Consider the following 16067-nt stretch of genomic DNA (forward strand, 5'->3'; position numbering starts at 1 on the left):
TGCTCCGTGCTGGGGCCGTCACACACCCGCTGGGCTTGGGCCCTACTTGTGCCACCATCGGCTCATGTGATCAGCACGTAGGCTTGCAAGACTGTGGCTAGTTTTTCTTCCTGTCAGAGTCTGGGTTGCACTGAGAGTAGGGCCTGGTGAGAGCCTGGGGGCAGATGTTTTGTTGGGAAGGCTCCCAGGGGGCTGCTTGAGGGGCAGGAGAGGGAGACAGGGAAGGAGCAGAGGCCCATTTGGGGGCAGGGGCGGTCCTAGGACTGGTCCCCACTGCAGGCAGCTGGGCTGCATCATGCTGGGCCCTCCCAGGGCCATCTGGAAAGCCGACCAGCTCCGTCCACACAAGCGCCCCATACCCACTGAAGGAGGGTTGCCCTGGGAGGCATGAAGTTCCCTGCACTCCCACTGTGCACACCTTCGGGAGGGCTCCTGTCGGCACCCCAGCTGCCGTATCGGGGTGGATATGGAAAGGGAACTGAAGGGTGCATGGTGGGTGCACGGAGGAGGTGCTGAGTCCAAGCCCACCTGCATCTGTACCTGCCCACCTGCAGCAGAGACGTGATGTGACGTGGGCCCAGGAGGCATCAGACTCAGTTCCTACTTTATAGACACGCAAACTGAAGCCCAGAGAGGTGACATCACTTGCTTAGTTCCTACTGTCCCTGCATAGATGAACAAACATTTTGAAGACTGTACGATTCATTCTTCTGTCCTTCCAAATTGGCACCCCAGCGCCCACTCTGGGCTCCTGGCCGCACATGGGCTCTAACATGGTGAATGAGATGCATGCGTCCTGCTCAGCAGCTTCTGGTCCTGTGGGTGGGATTTTTGGGTCCTCATGGTCCTCCAGGCTCTGAGTGGCTCCTGCTCCAAGGTCGGGCAGGACCCTGTGGAAACCTTTCTGATTCTTCTGTAAAACAGGCTAAGGGGAGGGTCCCATGAACCAGGTCACAGATGCCCCAAGCTCAGCGGAAACTCCCAAATATCGATGGGTCTTTGCTGAGAGATGGGTCTGCAGTGGGGCTTTCCTGAGGCTGGACAACCTCGGGGCTGGGGAAGGACAGCCTCTGAGCTCATGGGGAGGGAAGGGGAGGATGCTGGGGGAGGGCACACTCTATTCCAAGGACCTTTCACGCTGTCTCTCATTCTGCCCTATGAAGCATGTACATCATTATCCCATTTTACAGATGAAAAGTGTAATGCTCAGAAGGCTCAGCCGCCGGCCCAAGGTCATGACTGCTCTTGACCATGGCAGGGCAGATGGGACCATGAGCCCAAGGGCAGAGGCCTCTGTTCCCAGCACAGTTCCCAGGACATACTGGATCATGAGTGAAATGTACCTTCTTGAGGTTAGGGTCCTGGTGGCCAGGGGAAGCCAGGGGACCCACCCAAAGCAGCTGCTGGACGCCGAGTCTCCCCAAAGTTTTCATTCTACTCCTCTGGCTCCCACCTGACTTGACCCCCCCCCCCCGTCTTCATTTCCCTGCTTGCCCTCCAAGGAGCCAGCAAGGAGGCTGCTTCGAGCTCTCAACTCACAAAGACATGTTTGACCAGCATCCAGTATGGGGAGCCTTCCAGCTCGTTCCCCTGCAGAAACTGGGTTTCTCTTCTGAAGGTTGGAAGAATCGGGGGCTTGATAACAGGGCCCAGACCGGTTTCTAGCCCACCTCCCTGCATCTCCAGTCCTTCTCCTGCCCAGGTAGTGAAATTTTAAACAGGCACATTCCTGCTGCCCAATTTTCATTAATTGGATCTAAAAGGGTTTCTATTTTCTCCCCAAACGCTGATTGATCTAGCTGAGGTAAACAGCACCGCCAAAAATTGGGGGGAGTGGGGCTGCTGAGGGAGACAGGATAACTAATGTAACTTGACATTTACTCAGAGAGAGGAAGGGAGGGGGGTGAGTCACACGCCAGAGCCTCAGCCCACAGATTTTGTAGAAGCGAGCAGCCGCGAGGCAGGCGGGAGCAGAGGGCTCCGAGAAGCTTCAGTTCCCTCAGTTTCACAGGCTTCGGGGACCCCTGGGGGTTCTCTGCTCCAGGAGGAGAGGGTCTCTGTGTCCTTAAATGACTGTGCATTTAACTCTGGAGGTGGGACCCCTGAGGATGCCAGCAAGGCTGAGCTGATGGCTTTCCAGAGAGATGTGAATATGTATTGCGCCCCGCCCCCATGGAAGCCCTCTGCGGGGTGGGGGCCAGTGCGGGTAGCAGGGAGCCAGGCAGGAGGGGCTGGGTGCTTGGTTTCTTCTCCTACAAAAAAAAAAAAAAGTAAAAAAGTAAAAATGAAAAGTTCCTCCAAGCAGTCTTTGTTTCTGACTGCCTTGGTTTCCCGACTTGGTGCTATACCCGCTGGAGTTTGCAGGAAGCAGGTTTCTGGTTTGGGATCACAACTGAAGGGGAAGACGACAGGTGAGCGGGTCTGGCTCTCTGCACCAGGATGGAGAAGGGAAACCAGGCGAAGCGCTGGCCTCCCCGTGGCCACTAACCATAATCACTGACTGTACGCAGGGCAGTCAGCTCTTTACTTGTTCAGCAGGACTGGCTGAGCTCTGCTGGTCGGGGGAACTCTGCCCGCTCGGCCTCCCTGCCGGGGCTTGCTCTCTCCCCTGGCCTCTGGCCACATTACTGCCTCCTGGAGCAGTGGGTGCTGTGCTCCGCAGACCTGCCGCCTTGTAGATCCTGCCCCTCCTTCCTCCTGCCCTTAAGAGCTGTTTCCTCCTCCTTGGGGTGTCTTTCCTGTCTCCTTCTGCCTGGGATATTCTCCTTTTTTAGGGGTACGAACAGCCTTGATTTTCTTGACTATCACCCCCAAACTAGTCTCATCTCCCTTCCCCAAACTGCTTCTCCTCTTTGGTTTCATCCCAGTGCCCCACCCCCCGCCAGCCCAGCCGCCCGTTCACCCTTGCCTCCTCCCTCACCTCATCCCCGATAAACGGTCAGTCACCAGCTCATCCTTGTCCTGCCTCCTTAGCTTCTCTCAGACCCTCCACTCACCTCCTCCCCGCTGCCGCCGACCTGGTCCAGGCTGCTGTCGTCTCAGCTCCTGGCTGGCTTCGCAGTTCTGGTTTGGCCCCCGCACGCTGTTCTCCGCTTAGCAACAGTGTCCTTTCAGTGCCTCGAACCCTTCGGGTGGGAAGTACCTTGGGAAGTACCTCCCACGGCTCCTGACTTCCATTGCTGCCGTGGAGAAGTCAGCTGTCCATCTAACGAGAGGCCCCTTGCAAGTGAATCTGGCCTTTTCTCTCTGACTGCCGTTAGGTATGCGCTCTCCTTACCTTTGTTTTTCTGCAGCTTCCCTGTGCTAGACTGACGGGTGGATTCTTTTTATCTTTCTTGGGACTTTTTGGGTGTCTTGAATCTATGATTTGGTGTCTTTTATCCGTTCTGGAAAATTATCAGCCATCGTCTCTTAAACATCGCCTTTGCCCATTTCTCTTTCTTCTAGGGCTTCAACTAAATTCTGTCTTTTCACTCCTTTCTGTCTCTTACTCTCTCCTTTTCCCCATCTTTGTGTCTCTCTTCAATGCATTCTGGAGATCTATATCTATATATCTAAATATATCTATAACTTATCTTCTTTGACCTAATTCTTTCTTTGTCTATATTTAATCTTTCCTTAAACCCATGGAGTGAGGTTTTTGTTTTTTGTTTTTTTGAATTAAAAAAATTGAAGTATATTCAGTTCACAATGTTGTGTCAATTTTTGGTGTATAGCATAATGTTTCAGTCATATATTCCTTTTTAGATTCTTTTTCATTATAGGTTACTACAAGATATTGAATATTGTTCCCTGTGCTATACAGTAGAAATTTGTTGTTTACCTATTTTGTGTGTGGTAGTTAGTATCTGCAAATCTCAAGCTCCCAATTTATCCCTTCCCACCCCCTTTACCCTCTGGTAACCATAAGTTGGTTTTCTATGTCTGTGAGTCTGTTTCTGTTTTGTAAATAAGATCAATCTTTTTTTAGATTTCACATATAAGCAATAGCATATGGTATTTTTCTTTCTCTTTCTGGCTTACTTCACTTAGAATGATGATCTCCAGGTCCATCTATGCCACAGCAAATGACATTATTTGTTCTTTTTTATGGCTGAGTAGTATTCCATTATATAAATATACCACAGCTTCTTTATCCAGTCATCTGTTGATGGACATTTAGGTTGTTTCCATGTCTTTGCTATTGTACATAGTGCTGCTATGAACATTGGGGTGCATGTGTCTTTTTGAATTAGAGTGCCCTCCAGATATATGCCCAGGAATGGGATTGCTTGATTATATGGCAGCTCTATTTTTACTTTTTTAAGGAATCTCCATACTCTTTTCCATAGTGGCTGCACTAAGCTACATTCTCACCAACAGTGTAGGAGGGTTCCCTTTTCTACACACCCTCTCCATCATTTATCATCTGTGGACTTTTTAATGATGGCCATTCTGACTGGTGTGAGGTGGTTCCTCATTGTAGTTTCAACTTGCATTTCTATTTATCATCCTTTATTATTTTGAAATATAGACGCATGCATAAAGCACGTAAATTGTAAACATACAGCTTTGCAGAAGAACATGGGACCATCACCAAAAGATCAAGAAATAAAGTCTCTTGAGGTTTTGATTTCAGTATTTGCAGTGTTCATTTCTAGAGCTTCCACTTTGTTCTTTTGTCAATTTACTATGTCACATTATATTTTTATGTTCTCTGGTGATGTTTCAGGTTTGCCTTTTTATTTTTAAAAACATAGTAAGCATAGTAGTTTTATGTTAATTTCAATATCTGAAAACTTTGCAGGCGTTTCTGTGTTTTTTTTTTTTCTCATGGTGCTTTATTTCTCTGTGTGCTGATTTTCTTTGTAAGTTGATCATAGTATTTGAAAACTTGAGTGAGTACAGGGATAATTTAAAGCATGGGATGAAGTTACCTTCTTCCAGAGAGAATTTCAGCTGCTTCTACCACACACTTGGATGTGCTCCCTTTCTGGACCCGTGTTCACCCAAGCTTGAGGCTTCCTGGAAGACATGAGTTATTCAAACCCAGCTGTAGTTCCTCAGAAGGGCTGGTCCACTTCTGGTCACCCTCTCGCTGAGGATGTAGCCCTTGGGTCCCAGCTAGTTGTAGGGAGGATCTCCTGTTAGATTGTAGGTCCTGGGCTTTTGTTTCTGTCCCCCTAGTGCTTCATGACTGGCGAAGGGAAGGCTCCTCTGGGCTTGGAAAATCTCTTTAGACAAAAGTGTCTCCACCTGCATTCACTTCTCTGAGTTCCTGTTTGCTCTTCAGGTATACTTTGGAAATTTCTTATTCTCTTGTAAGCTTTTAATGCTTTTGCAAATATATATCTCTACCTCTATATGAGATACTTCAATTTTTAAAGTTATCTTCAACTAGAAGCCTGGTCAGAAGGACCCAGCTCTCCCTTACCAGAACTCTGAGTTATCATTCTAAACAGGAAATCTGGCCACATCTTTCCTCCAGTTAGAAGCCTTGATGGGCTCCCACTGCCATCCAATAAAGACCCTACTCTTGCCTGTGTCTCCCAAGGTCCTAGCAGATCTGGCCCCAGCTACCCTCCTCTGTAAGCTCACCTCTCACCCCTCCTCCCTTGCGCCCTCTGCCTCAATCACACTGAGTTGTTCTGGTCCCTGAAAGCCACTCATCTCTGGATATAGGCAGGTACTGTTTGGTTTTCCTTTAGGCTGTGGCCTGACGAAGTCCTGTTTGCCCTCTAAGTCTCAGGCTAAAAACTGCCTCTTCCAGGCAGCCTTCCCTGACTGTACCATCCCACCTTCTTGCTAGGTCACGTGCCTCTTCCGGGCTCCCACAGCACCACACCCCCATCATAGCACCAACCACCCTGGACTGTAATTACCTGCTTCTCTGTCTGTCGCTCCACTAGACTCTGAGCTTAATTAGTATTTTTGAATGAATGAATGTATGGATGGATGGATGAATGGATGGATGATGAATAGATGGACGGATGGATGGCTTCTCACTTTTGTCCTGACGTTTTCAATCATTCCAACTCTTTGGGGACCCATTCCCTACCCACCACATGAACTGGTAGTTCCTGACTAAAAGGGCCTCCTCCCTTATTCCTCTTCCATGTTACCTGCGCAATCCTTTGCACAGAGTGACTCCAGGCTCCTCACATACCTTTCCCTTGAGGCTCATGCCCTCTCCCTGGCCCCTAAGTCAAGAACTGGGGCTGTAGATCCCAGGAATAGGAAAATAGACTAGAAGGGGAAGTTTTAATTCGAACTATGGGAAGCCCTATTTCCTGTAAAGTTCACTACTGGGCACACAAATTCCAAAACCTGCTGCCGGGAGAGAGCCAGGCAGGGAGGTGTCCAGGGCAGTGATGATGCCCGAGGACTCTGGGTCTCCGGCTTGGGTTAGGATCCCCGACTGTAGGACTTTCCCTGCAGAGGAGAGGGTATTATTCATCTCGGAGACTGATGGGGGCCGGGATGACGGGGTACTCTCACTAGATTCTATTTACTGTCTTGCCGTATACCCCGTCCCACCCACCGTGTCCCTTCTGGCCCCTCTGCCTTTGCTCGTGCTGTGTGTCTTTCCAGAATGCCCTTTCCCGTCTCCTGATTAGTCACATCTGCCTCGTCCTGCGAGGCCAGGCTCCGCTCCTTGGAGAGCTCGTGCCGGCCACCCTGGTCCACGCAGAGCTTTGCCGGCATCATCCTCCACCAGGCGAGAAGCACCAAGGTGGGGTGGGGCCTCATTGTTCACGTAGGACACTGATTAAGCACCTCCTGTGTGCTGAGCCTGTGCTGGGGACGCAGCAACGAGTGAGACCTGCAAGGCCCCTGTTCTCTTGTTTCTTGGGGTGTGTCCCAAACTCCCCAGCAGGACAAGGACTTCTGTGAAAGCTGTTTGCTGGTCTGACCTCTTGGTGGTTCTCATCTCCCCTGATCCCTGGCTGTCACTTGGAGGAGGGTGGTGGGACTGGGGGGCGGGGTGCAGCAGAGAAACATATTCTCCTACTGAGATTTGCAGGAGTGATGGTAACATTCCCAGAGACTGTAAAATGCTTTAAAATTTATAAAGTGCTGCCCCTTCATTCGCATAGTGGTCTCAGTGATGGAGGGCAGGGCGGGCTGATCATTTAGAGGTGAGACCCAAGACCAGAGAGGGAGAGTGACTCCTCAGGGTCACACAGCTAGTTGGTTTCACTTGATTCAGCCTTCGCAGCCTGACAGGCCCGCTCCACAGAGGCCCTGGGTGGGCCTGCCCTCTTCCTCTCTGTCCCCTGAAGCTGCGGCGCAGGGGTGGTGTACCTGAGGACCAGAGACATAGTCTTCCCGGCACCCAGCTTGGACCTGGCCTGCGGGGTGCCGGGGAGCCCCGCAAGAGTCTGTAGCCAGGAAGGCAGTGTCTGTGAGGAGGCGGGGTTTGGGGAAGAGGCTGGATGGACAGAGACAAGGGAGAACATTGGAGAGGCGTTTAGATGTCTTGCAGGTGGACCTGGCCGCAGGTTGGACGTGGGGAGGCTGCAGTGCAGGGAGGACTCGCGGGTCAGAGAAGACAGCTGAGAGGATGATGGGGTTGTTTGGAGAACCAGGGACCCTAGAGGAGCAGCCTGTGCGACTAGGGTGCAACCAAGAATCTGGTTTTGATCCAGATACACATGGGGCAGCCAAGTGAAGACACTCAGGGTCCATGAGGGTAATTGGGACTGAGGGGTGACGGATGACCTGCTGAACGCCCTCCCAGACTTCTAGCAGCATCAGCACTTGGGGCCTGTTCCTTGGGGTCCCCGAAACATGCAGACCTCATTTACCTCCCAGCAGCTTCCCTGGAAGGAAAACAGCCAGGGAGTTGGTTGAATCTTGGAATTAATTTCATTCCAAGTGTAGCCTGGCTTTGGATCATGTGGGACTTCCATAATAAGATTACTTAATCACATGCTCATTCCGAGATGAGGGAGGCACGGCCCCCGCCTCACAGGAGAGCTCTGAGCCCACCTTCGGTTCCTACGGCCCGCCCCGCTGGGCAGTAGAGTTTGGATGAAGCCCCGTTCCTGGCTGCCTCCGTTTCTCCACCTATCTTGGGAATCCAGACACTCAAAGCAAGAGGGAAGCTGCAGCCATAGACGCAGGTGACCTGAGCTCCCAGCAGCAGCTGCTGCGAAGTGCTGACTTCTCCCGTCGGCGTGATGCTTGGAGCAAAAGGATCTGGGAGCTCCTCCCTCCTTGGCCTCTAACACATGCACGTTTTCCTCATTCACTGTCGTCTCCCCGCCAGGATGTAAGCCCCACGAGGGCGGGAGTTTGTGTCAGTGGTCCCTGAGTTCCCGGAACATGCCTGGCATGTGACAGGATCTGTGGGGGTTGGACTGGATGAATGAGTTCCCGTTTGTCTCAGATCCGGGCTGGGGATCTTCTGCTCTTTGCTGTGTCTAACCTGAGGTTCCTGAACAGCTGCTGATTGTCCACCTTCCTATAAAACAGAGCTGATGGCCAGAAAGCCTTCCGGGCAGGACTGAGGTGGGGATGAAAGGCGCCAGTCCTAGGCCCTGACCTGGACCCAGCAAGTGCTCAGTGGTGTCTGCAGCTAGTGTAATTTGGGGTTTCCTCCCCACCTGGAATCTGGGGGGACTTCAGGCTGACCACATTGTGACCGAGCCTCAGTCCCCCTTCAACAAGAGGAGAGTGTGATGTGACACCTGCCAGGCGCTGGGAGGATCCTGATGGCCCCCAGATGCCCGTCAGCAAGAGCTTGGGTGTGACGGAGAAACGCATTTTCCGCCGGTAACATTCTCACACGTTGTAAAGTGCTTTAAAATAGATGAGATGCTTCCTTTACATTCTCATACCTGGTCTCAGTTATGGAGGACAGGGTGGGATGGATGATTTCACCGAGGCAAGCCCAGAGAGGGGCAGTGACTACCTAAGGTCACACAGCTAGTTGGTGGAGGAAGCCATGTTTCTTCCCACCTCCCCTGTCAAGAAGGGCAGCAGGAAGGAGAGGACGAGGGGAGAGTTTGCCTGCCTCTGCAGCTGGCCCACCATCCTTGTCGGGGGGGGGGCGGGTGGTGGACATGACCTGGAGCTCCGGAAGTGACTCTGGAAGGGAAGGAGACAAGAATGGAGTGGTTTGGATGTCGCCTCCTCAGAGGGTCCCACCCCGATCAATGTACTTAAAATAGGTCTTTCGTGTTGACTTTTCTGCCTTGTCACCCACAGTGTTGACTGCATTCTGTGGCCCTCTTTCTCTCCCTTCCTTGTCTTTCTTCTCTTGTTCAGGGTCTGCCTCTCCGACTGGGGAGCATCTTCTAAAAAGGCAGCGACCTGGGGAATCTTTGTCATCCTTGCGTATCTGCCCCCTTGCACAGGCCAGGCACTCAGCAGCTGCTCGGTGCATGTATTTTTTTGGATAAGGAGACACATTCATCCCTGAAGTCGTGATGACACGTACCTTGTGGGGTTGTCCTGAGCTTTCAGGGGGATGGTGCCTGAAAGCACCAGGCACATGGCTCCTGGCACAGAGTAGGGGCTAAAGATGGTGGCTCGAGTCACACCCCTGGATTGGGAGCCTCTGGATGCAAGGAACTGCATCCCAAGTGCCCATCGTGCCGGGCACAGCTCTGCAGTAAATCTTCTGAAGCTTGAATGAGAGATTGACAAGACAGAGAAATAGGGTTAGAGTCGCCGCGCTCAGCGGTGGTTTTTGTTGCCTAGGAACCCCTCCCCCACCTTCAGGGGTGAGTGACTTTGTGGGTGAAGAACAGGGAGCGAAGGACCCAGTCTCCACCGCAAGCAAACAGGTTGGAAAGGGGCTTGGGAGGGTTTTCAGCTCTGTAAGGCCCCAATCAGGGGAGGGGTTGGTTCCCGTTTGGGCAGAATTAAAATTCACAATGATTTCCCTGGTGTCCACAACTTACAAGAGGAGTTTATCGTAAGGAAATGTTAACGTCTGCATTTTGGCTCCAAAAGTCAGTTGAAGGATGGCGGTCATTGTCGTGTCTGTTGACGGGGCTTAACGGCAGGTTGTCTGGAAGCTCCGAGGGTCCTGGGGTGGCTACACAATAGTACGGGCCCCCGGAGATACCCAGATGGCCCCTGAGCCCCCAAGAGCCACCCAGGGCAGGGTCTCTGCGGGTGCTCTGCTTTGCTGTCCTGTCGTGGACCTTTCTGGGGGCACTTTGGGACATCTACCTCCGCCCCCTCCTCCTTGTCCCAAGGAGGCTTCTTGAACTTTCCAACTTGGCCAGTGTCTGAGGAGAGGATGTAGCCCGGCAAGTGTGAGCAGTGACCCAAATCCATCTCCATCTCTTACTAGGTGACTGCTCAGCTTCTCTGAGTCTCAGTGTTCTCTTCTGCCGAATGGAGACAGTAAGAATCATTCTCTCCTAACGTGGTGAACTTCCATGAGGCAACATCTCCAAAGTGCCTGACACAGAGCCTCCCTGGGGCCCCGGGGAGACTTCTGGGCTGGCAAGACTCTGGCTCTAGAGAGAGATGCTTCCTCTCTCAAACTGGGCCACACATGGGGTTCAGTGAGCACAGGAACCCAGGAGACCCGGGGCCATTGGCCATCACCAAAGAAGGGCTGAACATTCACAAAGACAGTTTCTCTCCTGCAGATGCTGGAACAGCCACCATCATACCAGCAGCAATAGTTTAAATGGAGGTAAGAGTAAAAATGACAATAATAAAGGTGGTAATAACCAGAATTTATGGGGCGCCAAGAATGTGCTTTCTGCTGTGCTGGACACCTTACAAGTATTATCCCATGTCACCCTCACAGTGGCCCTGGGAGGCAGATTTTGTCATTGTCCCTATTTTATTTTTATTTATTTTATTTTTATCTAAAAAGTTTTAATGGAACTACTGGGGATTGAACCCAGGACCTCATGCATGCTAAGCGTGTGCTCTACCACTGAGCTATACCCCTCCCCCAATCCTTATTTTAAAGATGGGAAAACTCATACTCCGGGAAATGAAATGTCCAAGGTCACCTCATTGGTACGTTATGTGGGGGAGGGGTAGGCTCGAACCCAGAAGTCCAGCTCCCAAGTCTCTTGTCCTCTCCACCTGGCTGCCTCCTTTTTGTTCATCTTCTCCCTTCTGCCTGTGCTGATGTCAGCTGTTCCCACTTCCTTTTTCCATGGACACTGAGCAGAATGGGAGGCGGGAGGGTATGTGGTAAGACTGCAGGGAACGGAACATTGATGGGGGCCTCTGAGGGGTGTGACTCTGAGTTTCCCATTTGTTCTGCCTGCTCAAGGGCTCTAGAAGTCTGCAGCGAAGATGCGGACAGGGCCTACTAGCGTGGTGCTTGGTGTTCCCTGCTGGAACTGACTCATCTCAAATCACCCAGACCCTCCACACCCATCTCCAGTTTTGACAGCTCTTTGAACCTCTTCCCTGCTGGCCTCCCTGACCAGGCCACTCCTTTTGCCTCCTAGGGCTAAGATAAGGATCAGGGCTTTGGAGTCTCTCCGATCTGGATTAAAATTCTGCCTGACTGCGTCTAAGAAACGTACAGCTAACGTCATAGTTAGTGGTGAGAATGAAAGCCTTCCCTCCAAATCAGGAACAAGACAGGGGTTTCCAGTCTCCCCACTCCTATTCAATATTGTCCTAGAGGTTCTAGCCAGGGCAATCAGACAAGAAAAAGAAAGAAAGCTCACCGAGATTAGGAAGGAAAAAGAAAAAGTATCTCTATTTGCAGATGACATGATCTGGTGTATAGAAAATCATAAGGAATTGACTAGAATATATATATTAGAACATAAACGAGTTCAGAAAGGTTGTAGGATACAAAATCAATATATAAAACCAATTTCTATATCTTAGCAATGAACACTCTAGAGGTTAAATTAAGAAAATAAATCCATTTACATTTGTATCCAAAGGAATAAAATACTTAGGAATAAATTTAACAAAAGAACTGTAAGATTTGTACAGTGAAAACTACAAAACGTTGCTGAAAGAAATAGGAGACCTAAACAAATGGGAAGACATCTTATGTTCATGGATTAGAAAATTTAATATTGTTAAGATGGCAATATCAACCAAGCTGATCTGCAGATTTAATGCAATCTCTGTCAAACTTGCAGTAGGCATTTTTATACAAATTGACAAGCTGGTTCTAAAATGTACACAGAAATGTGAGAAACCTGGAATAGTCAAACGATCTTGAAAAAGAAGAACAAAATTGGAGAACTCTTACCTTCCAACTTCAAAATTCACTACAGATTTACAGGAATCAAGACTGAGTGGCACTGGCATAAGGCTAGACTACATATCAATGGAATAGAACTGGGAGTCCAAAATAAGCCTATGTATTTCTGCTCAACTGATTTTTGACATGGGTGCCAAGACTGTTCAATAGGGAAAGAATAGTCTTTTCAAGAAATGGTGGTGACAACTGGATACACACATTGAAAGAAAAAGGTTGAATCCCCACCTCACACCATATACAAAAGTTAACTCAAAAGTGGATCATAGACTTAAATGTTAGAGTGAAAACTATAAACCTCTTAGAATAAAACAAAGGAGTAAATCATGACCTTGGGCATGTGACACCGAAAGCACAGCAATAAAAAAAAAAAAGATAAGTGGGGCTTCATTAAATTTAAAGCCTTGTGCTTCAAAGGATGACAAGGAAGTGAGAAGACAACCTACACAATGGGAGAAAAATTTTTTAAATCATGTATCTGATCAGGGACTTGTCTATAGAGAGAATTATTTACAACTCAATAATAAAAGACAAATAATCCAGTTCAAAAATTCCAAAGAAGGCATGCAACTTGCAGTAAGCCCTGTGAAAAGATGCTCAACACTATTAATCGTTAGGAAAACACAAACTGAGCCCACAATGAGATACCACTTCACCCCCACTAGGATGACTAAAATAAAAAAGATGGATAATTACATGTGTTGGTGAGGATGTGGAGAGACGGGAGCCCTCATACCTTGTTGGTGGCATTGTACAGTTACTTTGGAAAACAGTTTGGTGGTTCCTCAAAATGTTAAACATAGAGTTACACATAACCTTGCATCCATTCCTATGTACACCCACCCAAGAGAATTGAAAACATATATTCGCAAAAACATTTGTATATAAATGTTCAGAGCTATGTTATTTTTAGGAGCCAAAAAGTGGAGACAACCTTGACGTCCATCAATGATTTATGGATAAACGGCATATGATATAATCATATAATGGCAGGTTATTTTAGCAAAAAAAAGGACTGAAGTCCTCACACGTCGTATAACACGGATGAACCTTGAAACTGTTATGCTAAGGAAAAACAGCTCATCACAAAAGGCCACACACTGTGTGATTCCATTTATATGCCATGTCCAGAGTAGACAAAGCCATAGAGAGACGAAAGTAGATTAGTGGCTGCCAGGCCCTGGGGGGAGGGGAGTGGGGAGTGACTGCTGACGAGTATGGGGTTTCTTTTTGGGGTGATGAGAAGGTTCTGAAGTTGGATAGTGGTAGTGGTTGCACAACTCTGTGAATATACTAAGAAGCATTGAATTGTGTAGTTTGAAAGGGTTATATTTGTGGTATGTGAATTATATCTCAATAAAAGTTATTAAAAAGGGGAGGAGGCTCAATTTCTAGTTCACAGGAAATATGGGGACAGAGAAACAAGTTCAATGGCGCCACGAGGATGCAAACAGACAACCAGTTGGGGGCAATCCACGGGACAACTGACTCGGTTTCTTCAATGAGGCAATGGCAGTGGGGAGGGTATAGCTCAGTGGTAGAGCACGCGGTTAGCAGGCACAAGGTCCTGGGTTCAATCCCCAGTACCTCCATCACAAAAATAAATAAATATCCCTTAAAAAGTAAGGCAATAGCATGACTTATTTTTTTTTTAAATTAACAGGCTACAACAACTGCATGTCATGTGTAGACCTTCCATGGATCCTAATTCAAACAAATCACCTGGAAACCGCATTGATGAGACTGTCTCTCAGGATAAGAAGGTTACGCACTGGATATCAGCTGAGGCCATGGAATTGCTGTTAATTTTGCTAGGTGTGACAATGGCATTGTGTCCTCAGATTTCGAGCAATGTTGAAGTGTGTTGGGATGAAATGACGTGTCCAGGATTGGCTTTAAATTCACTTTAGTGGCAGCAACCACAAAATAATCGAAAGGGACAAATAAAACAGGTAAATTCTCAATAATTATTGAATCTGAATGACAGTCTATGGAGCTTTATACTCTTTATTTTGTGTATGTTTAAAAATGTTCCTGATCAAAATCTTTTTGATGTTAAAAAGGAAAATCCTGCCTGTGTGGCCTCAGGCAAGCTCCTTCTCTGAAGCTGGATTGGCACAGCTATAAAATGGGGGTGATACTGGTTCCATTTCACAGATGAGGAGACTGAGGTTCAGAGAGGTGGTGTGACCAGCCCAAGTCTTATGGCCAGCGTGGAAGGAGCCAGTATTAGAACCCGAACCCACTCAGCTCTAAACGCTGTCTCTCACCTGCTTGCTTCCCTGTGGACATGGTGGCTGCCCTCAGCAGCTGTCACCTTTGGGAGATGTGCGCACGTGTGTGTGTGTGACCTCGCGGCCTGTCTGAGGCCAGCCTGCGGCCTGTCTGAGGTGCAGTCTGTTTTCTTTCTCAAGCAGGCACTGTGGACATTGGGACACATCCTCTGAGTCGGCTGCAGCTCGCACACAGGCTCCTCAGTCCACCCTGCCCTAGGTCACCCTCTGCCCCCCATCTCCGGATGTCCAGGAGCCAGGCCCGGCGGCCCAGGCAGCGGGACAATGAGCCCTTTGGAGGCCCGGCCAGGGCCTGGGCCTCGGCTGTGGGCTGCGGCCGAGGCCACCACAGAAGGTCGCTTGTGGCCGGCCCGGGCTGCAGCCAGAAATAGGTCCTGCTGGGCACCCGCTCCTGAGGGCCCCGCCCTGGATTCGGCCTGGGAATGTGGGTATTTGTGGAGCTGAGGGGGAGGAGACCTTCGTCAGGAAAGCCGGCTTATTTTGGAGCCTCTGGGAGGCTGGGAAGAAAATGGATGGTGGCCTTTACCTTCCACACTCAGCCCACCCCTTAGTGCAGAGGCAGGAGCACAGGCTCTGAAGTCTCCCTGGGTGCAAATCCTGCCTCTGCCCCCGCCAGCCTGTGTCCTGCTGGCTGTGCTCCGAGCCTCGCTGTGCCGCCTGTGCGAGGGGACAAGCCCTCCCTGGGTTGTTAAGGATCCCCGATGATGCATGCAAGGTGCCTGGAAGAGTCTGTGCTCTTAACATGCCTGTTATTAAAGTGCTTCTGCCACTTGCCCCCTCCCACCCCAGACTGGGGGCTGCTCCAGTCCCTGGGGTCTCGCCTGGCCCTGGGGTGGGCCCTGCAGGGCCTGGAAGGTGGTCTGTGGCACTTTGGCATCATCGCTGTTTGGGGAAATCAAAGCTCTGGAGCCCTGGCAGAGACCCACAAGGCTCTGCAGCTGGGCAGCCCCCTCCCCTCCCCTCTCCAGACTGGCTCCCCGGTTATCCCTCAGGCTCCCTAGGTCCGCTCTGAACTGCAGCCTCTCGCACCCTCCCACCATGCACTACGCCGGGGCCCTGCAGGAGTCGAGCTCAGAGCTGGCAGTGGGAGGGATTTCAGCCGTTTTTCCTGCACAACTTTTACATCTGCCTCTCTTTGCCTGAAGCTGGGTGATGGGGGCTGGTAACTGTGGAGATTTGTAAGTTTCAGCCTGTGGTTCACAGACAGATTAGACCCAGGTTCAAATCTGGAGTCATACAGGCAGCAGTAGGCCCTTGTAGAGGGAGAGATGGGAGTCATGCTTATCTGGTTCTTCTGGAAGCCAGGGGACCAGGTCTCCTTCCTCCCACCCCCTGTAAGTCCTTGAAGCTATTTTTATGTGTTGCTGGAAACCAGAATTACAGACAGAGCCAAAAGCACTGGGAGGTTTCCCGTGCGCTGCGGGTCTTGCCCAGGGGAGCACGGGCCATTCCCAGCAGACTGGTGGAGCCCGTCCAGATGCTCCACTGTGTGGGTCGGGGAGCCTGCCCCCTGCCCCCTGAGAGCCTGGAGGTCACTGCTGGGAGGCCCCTGGTTGGCTGGCACAAAGATGAGGAACAAG

At 50.2% G+C, this 16067-nt stretch overlaps 1 long non-coding RNA gene across 7 annotated transcripts in view; it reads left to right on the forward strand.

Moving 5' to 3' along the window:
* LOC140696178 (uncharacterized) overlaps positions 1 to 16067 on the forward strand; it is a 71361-nt gene that overhangs the window by 41203 nt on the left and 14091 nt on the right. For 5 of the 7 annotated variants that reach the window (XR_012072296.1, XR_012072294.1, XR_012072298.1 and 2 more), the window contains 2 exons: positions 10289 to 10639; positions 13857 to 14145. This is a non-coding gene — a long non-coding RNA (uncharacterized lncRNA). The remainder of the gene's footprint in view (positions 1 to 10288; positions 10640 to 13856; positions 14146 to 16067) is intronic. The other 2 variants (XR_012072295.1, XR_012072304.1) reach the window with 1 other exon arrangement.

Source organism: Vicugna pacos, chromosome 4, assembly GCF_048564905.1.
Source record: "Vicugna pacos chromosome 4, VicPac4, whole genome shotgun sequence".
In the NCBI taxonomy this organism is placed as follows: domain Eukaryota; kingdom Metazoa; phylum Chordata; class Mammalia; order Artiodactyla; family Camelidae; genus Vicugna; species Vicugna pacos.